At 41.6% G+C, this 6,450-nt stretch overlaps 1 long non-coding RNA gene across 1 annotated transcript; it reads right to left on the bottom strand.

Annotated features, from left to right (window-relative positions):
* Positions 1-2,842: 2,842 nt before the first annotated feature.
* LOC141022771 (uncharacterized) lies at positions 2,843-3,448 on the bottom strand. The gene is made up of 2 exons (XR_012183807.1): positions 3,211-3,448; positions 2,843-3,104 (listed from the first exon to the last, which is right to left on the bottom strand). It is a non-coding gene; the product is annotated as an uncharacterized lncRNA (long non-coding RNA).
* Between the last annotated feature and the right edge of the window lie 3,002 nt (positions 3,449-6,450).

The following is a 6,450-nucleotide window of genomic DNA, read 5'->3' on the forward strand; positions in this document are numbered from 1 at the left end:
GAATGGCGGGTGTGGTCAGTCGGGATACTTGTAGGCTGTTCGATGGGTAGCCAACGTGGGGACAAAGTTTCTAAAAAAAGGATACGAGAGACAAAGTTTCTATAAAAAAGGGATACAAGAGACAAAGTTTTGAATCATCTTAAAAATGACAACTCAAAAATACTCCCTCCATCCGGTGAAAAGTTTATATATTATGATAAATTATGAAGTGGAGTAAAAATGAATTAGAAAGGTGTAAGTCATCATCTCTCCCTTTTTAATCACCCAACCCCAATAAGCTAAGTGCATGTAGAAATTAAGAAGACCATGTGTAGAATGTTATTGGTCTTCATTACCGTGTGATGAGAGAGAAATATTTATTTCTATTTTAAAATGCATTGGAAAGGTAGAAGTACATTTTTTTAGACAAATTTTAAATCCAAATATACACTCTTTACCGGATAGAGGAGCCTAAGAGAGTCACCCCACCGACTTATTTATCTCAACACGAAAGCATGGCACCTCACCGTAGAGTTATGAATGGGACAAGATCCATCTCAACATGCAAATCATGCATAGGAAAAGACCCACTACACTCTTCAACCATGTATGAGAAAATGTTTTTCATTCAACTATTTTGTTTATATTCAACAAAAATATTACAACTATACATAATCAAATATAATAGGATATGTATTTTAAATTCTGGTTCCCATCTTATCAGTCAAAATTTTCATCAACAAATTTTCAGAGCAACGCACGGGGTCTCCTCCAATTTATGAATAGCAGAGTAAGCTAAGTATACAAAATTTTACGAGTCCGAAGTAGTCAATGTGGGATACTTCAACGCGTGATTGGGCTACAGCGCGCGTTCTAACCAAGGAGCCTTCCTTTGGCCTTTCGGAAAGAAAAATCGTACAGAGACTGAACTAACGAGCATGACTTTACTCTATGGCCCTTGGCGTATTGTAGAGAAAAATCCCTCGCTGTCGTTGCGTTTGATCTTACTTGAACGCTGCGGGTAGCAATTGCCTGGATAAAAAAAAATCTCATAATTAATAGTATATTGGGTTATAATTTACTACTACATATTACAACATGTTCAACACAGTTAATACAACATATATAGTACCTACACCCTAGCTGAATATTAGTGCACTACTTTCGCTGTCATGGCACCATTATGAGCTAAAGGCCTCCTTTCGTAGCTCAATGATGGCATGAGAGCAACTCCAACGCGCCTTTAGGATGGCGTTTTTGTCCGCTTTTTGTCCATTTGGGTCGACCGTCCGTTCGGTGTCCGTTCAATTTCTTTTTTTTGGTCGGCCGTGCGTCCAACGCAAGAGATCCATTTCATGTCCGCTTATAAATTTAAAAGACATGCGGTCATAGATCATGTCAGCAGCCATGCCGCCGCCCAAAGTTCATGTCGTCACCATGCTTGCGGCCGACATACAATGCCGGCCTCCAAAAGGACCATCACACAGTTCTGCTAGCGCTTGCCAGCGGCCGGCACACAAAAAAGGTTGGGAGTTCGACCATGCCTTCTCGGCCGTGGTCATGCCAGCGCACTTGCCGGCATACAAAAAAGGATGGCCCATGCCGCCATAGATCACTTGACGTCGTACTTGAGCATGCACTACAAGGATTCTGGTCTATTGCAACAAAAATTATTACTACAACTATATTTTGTTGCAATAAAATGCTATATTACCACAAAATTCCAGTTCGTGGTAATAGGATCTACATATTGCCACAATTTCGTTTCATCGCGCTAAGTACTCGTTTTGTTGCAATAGAAGCCATGTATTGCCACAAGCTGCATCGTTGTTGTAATATGGTAGTGATATTGCGACAGTCCTGTCCCGTTGCGTGAATTGGTCATCTTGTTGCAATAACGGCTAGGTATTGCAACAAAGTACATAGATACTATTGCAACACCTCTGACATGTGGTGCTAGTCACAGATAATATTGCAACAAAGCATGTATTGGTTGTAATAGGGTGACTTTTTGCCTCACCTTTCGTTGCGTTGCAATAACTATTACATATTGCGACAAATTGAGCATCCATGGTAATACGTACAGCATAATGCAACAATCCTCTAGTGTTGCCAAAAAGGAGCAGCATATTGCAACGATATTCTCTACCGTGCTCCCAATTTTTTCCTTTATTTATTATACTTTTTTGCAGGATCTGATTAAAGGGGCGTACTAGTTTACAGAGGTATTAAAACATTAGGTACCACAACTTGCACCTAAGTTGCATTTTAGTCACATATCTTGCAAAGTGGACATCGGTGGTACCACAACTTGGAGGAATGCTCGCTTACGCGCGTGCAAAGAGTTGCACACTTGTGGACGCCCTTCACTTTAGGGTTTCTTGCACCGCCAGGGTCTCCTCCACTCACCCTACTGATCTCCTCCGGTAGCAAGGTCGTGCTCGGCACTCGAAAGACGGCAAGCTCAGTGCCCTTCTCACAAAGGTGAGTCGTGAGAACTGAGCACCACACATTCTCTTCCTAATTTTTCTGTATCTTGCTTGATGTGATGTATTTATGTGTGCTGTTACTAAAAAAGGAGATTCAATATAAAATTATGTGTTAAGTACAGAAATTGTGCAAGGCTGCATACTAGCTATTTTTAAACACTCCCAGGCTTCATTTGAACAGCTCTTCAGCCACCAATTGAGCAGCATAACAGTTGTATCCCAGACTAATTTTCAGCAAGAATTCATCACCAGATCAACAACACTACATCAAGATATATACAAGGACATATGACACAAGATTTTAGTAGGATATAACAAACCATCTCAGCGAGATATATAACAAATGTTTCAAAATGGTAGCACATAAGTTTCAGCAGCTATACTTGTATAGATTGTTCACACAAAAGACCATAAGTTCAAGGCAAAGTAGTGAAAATGGCAACAACACTAAAAGACCATAAGTTCATAGCAACAGTGTGTACATAGCATCACTGTCAAAAGGAAAATAGCAACAACACTAAAAGAACATCAACTACTCTTCTCTTCTCTTCATCACCAAATTGTTAGTGTTGGGCACTAGCTCTTGTTCCCATTTGCCACAACATATGACACTATGCAGGCATGCCTTGTTTCAACCTGTTTCATATCAGATTAAACTTCAGGAGAGATATTTCTCGCAGGTAACCATCATAACAGTTCAGGAACTTATACTCATGGCTTAAACATGTGAAAAGCACCTTACCAAGAGATTAAAAACTATACAAAGAACCCCTGGTCATCATCCAATTCTTCTTGTCCCAAAGGAGCAACATGGCCATCATTTACGTAGGCCTCATCATCATCCGTATCATCATCAGATTCGAATTGGACATCTTCAAACTCAATAGGTTTTATATTTTCTATGACTGAAACATCAATGCTGGATCCTTCGTCATCATTTCTGCACCAACTAGTGATCTCTTCAGGTACTGTAATTTTTGGCACTGTAATTTCTGCATCGACAACATCCAGTACATCTGCCTCAACACCTTCATCGGCTTCAACAGCTTCATCAAGGCCTACACTATTTAAAACAGAAGGAGCAAACAAATTGCGTGGATTCATTTTAATAACAGATGCCCAATCAGGGTTCTTCACATCTCTCACATAGAAAACCTGTTGAGCTTGGAGGCCTAGAATGTAAGGGTCTCCCTGGAATTGGTTTAGAGTAGTGTCAAGGTCAATAATTCCATATTTGTCCTTCTTATACCCCTTACTCTCAGTTCTGTTGGCAGGAGGCACATCAAACCAGTCACACTGGAATAGAACAACCTCCTTATCAGGAGGAAAGTCAAGAAATATGATTTTCTTGATCACCCCGTAATAATCAATATTGCCTGTGTTTGCATCGCCCTTGACTATGATGCCACTATTCTGGGTACTCAAGTCCTGCTCTATATAGGAATTCCGAAAGAAATATCCATTCAGAACTGTACGATTGTATACCCGAGCTAGGTGATCAGGTCCTTTAGCTAGTGCATAAATAAGATTGCTGACCTTCCCATCATTGTGCAGTTCTGTGATCTGTTTCATGGAACAGAATATGTGTGAGTGTATTGTACAGCGTTGGTACGTTATTACAAGGAACATTAGTGAAAATGCGAAAGAAAATTACCCGTCTCTCAAACCAACCAACAAACTCTTCCTTGTGCTGCTTTTTAGGATTAGGAGAATTGTTCCTTGTGAGCTCCTCAAGATGTTCACTTCAAGGAGAAATGATTGTTAGTTGAACAGGAAAGTATTAAAGCATATCATGATGTGAAATAAATACATAAGTATCCTTACTCAATGCATGGCGCGGTTTCCTCATAGTTTGTTATTATGAAATGCCTCATTTGATTAATCTCAGCCAAAGACATTTACACTTGTATTGTTGTTCTGATCCCTTAGTTACATGCTTGCTGACACAATATTAGTCCAGCTAAACTGGCGATAGTTTTTAACAATGGGGCTGGAATAATTGTATGACGTATGTTATGTTCGACTAATTAACTAGAACTTTTTTTTATTTCTTGATTGCAGGATCCAAAGAACTAGCTGGATTGGACTCTAGATCACGGGCAGTTTAGTCTTCGAAGTTAATTAGGATGGCTAAATTACATTTGAGTTTTATTTGATGGATATTTGCTATGAGAATTATGAATTTTATGAATCTGCATATTATACGTATGGTTTTGAATATTGTAATCGAAAGCCTGTATTTTTTTTACGGTTGCAATAGACTATTACCACAACCCACTTTCGTTGCCACATGCTAGCACCACTAAAGATATAGTGTTGCGTTATATCTCATTCGCTACGCCTATTTGTTTTGTTGCACTAGGATGTTGCAACGGAGCACTTTATATTGTTGTAATAGCTTGGTGCCACAAAAAATTTCATGATGCGATAACAGTTTGGCGCCACCAAAGTAAGTTTGTTGAAATAGAGTATCGCCACGGAAAGTATAAATTGTCGCAATAATTTCTCGCTACAAAGTTTTTACCTGTTGCGATACCTATTTATCACCATAAAAACAAGTACGTTGCAATTTCCTATTACGACGATTCGAATATTTGTTGCCATAAGTTAATGCCACAAGCGCAGTGGGTCGTGGCAACATGCCTAATGCTACGAAAACAAGGATTGTTGCCATAGTTTATTGCCACAAGTATAGTGGGTCGTGGCAACATGCCTAATGCCACGAAAACAAGGATTGTTGCCATAGTTTGTTGCCACAATTGACTATTGCCACGGAAGAGTATTGCGCCACGAAATGGTCGTCGTTGGCATAGGTTGTTGCCACAAATGTCTATCGCTACGAGATATCAATCTCCACAATTCGTTACATGTTGCATTAAAGCTATATCCACAAATCAAATTGTGGCATCAAGTGAGTGTTGCCACGGGAAAACATGTGGCAACTTCCCGCATGGTTGTTGCAATAGCACACTTTATTGCCACAATTTATTTTTCGTGGTAATAACCTATTACCATGTGTCCAGTCGCAACGGCTGCCAACGAATGTCGTTTCGTTGCAATAGGTACTTATCGCCACGAAACAACATGTATTGCAACAAACGATTTTGTTGCAATAGACCCGGATCCTTGTAGTGATGTCGGCCTGCATCTTCTCGAACCATGGCCTCTTCCTCAGCGACATGGTGTTGAGGTCCACCTTCATGATCTCCCCCCCCCCCCCCCCGTTCATCATGGTAGCGAGAGCCACTTCTTTCGCCTTGGTCTTGGCATTGGCGGCCTCGATCTCTAGCATCTTGGCTTGCTTATCTGCCTCCATCTCACGCATCCTCATTTGCTTCTCCGCCTCCATCTCAAGCCTCCTCCTTTGGATCTCCATGAAGGCGTTCATTTGCTCTTTCTTGTCTTGCCGGCGCTTCTCCTCCCTTGAGTCCTTCTTGGTCATCATGCCTCCACGGCTGTGATCAAGGCAATGGACTCCGGATCCCGCTTGTCCTCCTTCTTGGAGTTGGTCTTCCCCTGCGGTCGTGGCTTCTCACCCTCCCCAACCTCCTCCACGACTTTCTTCCCCCCATGCGCCATGAGGGCGGCATATTGCGCCTTAAACTTCTCCTCCCCGTTGATGATCCTCAAACAATGGGAGAGGTTAAAGGACTTGCCGTCATGTCGGACCTTGAAAGCCTCCAAAGCTAGGAACACCTACAGATGGATAGCATGCAAGCATATGGGCAAATGGGTATGCAAATGGACATGCAAGCATAAAGGGAATGAAAACAAAGAGGGCCGCATGCATACCATGTCTTGCATGCCAATGCCGCTCACGGGGCGTCCCTTGATGCTCTCAAGAGTGGCACAAAACTTGTTGCACTCTTATTGGATCACCCTCCATCGCTTTGAAATGGACACCCACCCGTGCGTGCTTTGCATTTGGTACGGTGCAAACTTCTTGCACTCATGGTACTCACGGTGGACACGAGTCCAAAAG

This window comes from Aegilops tauschii, chromosome 5 (genome assembly GCF_002575655.3).
Source record: "Aegilops tauschii subsp. strangulata cultivar AL8/78 chromosome 5, Aet v6.0, whole genome shotgun sequence".
NCBI lineage: Eukaryota > Viridiplantae > Streptophyta > Magnoliopsida > Poales > Poaceae > Aegilops > Aegilops tauschii.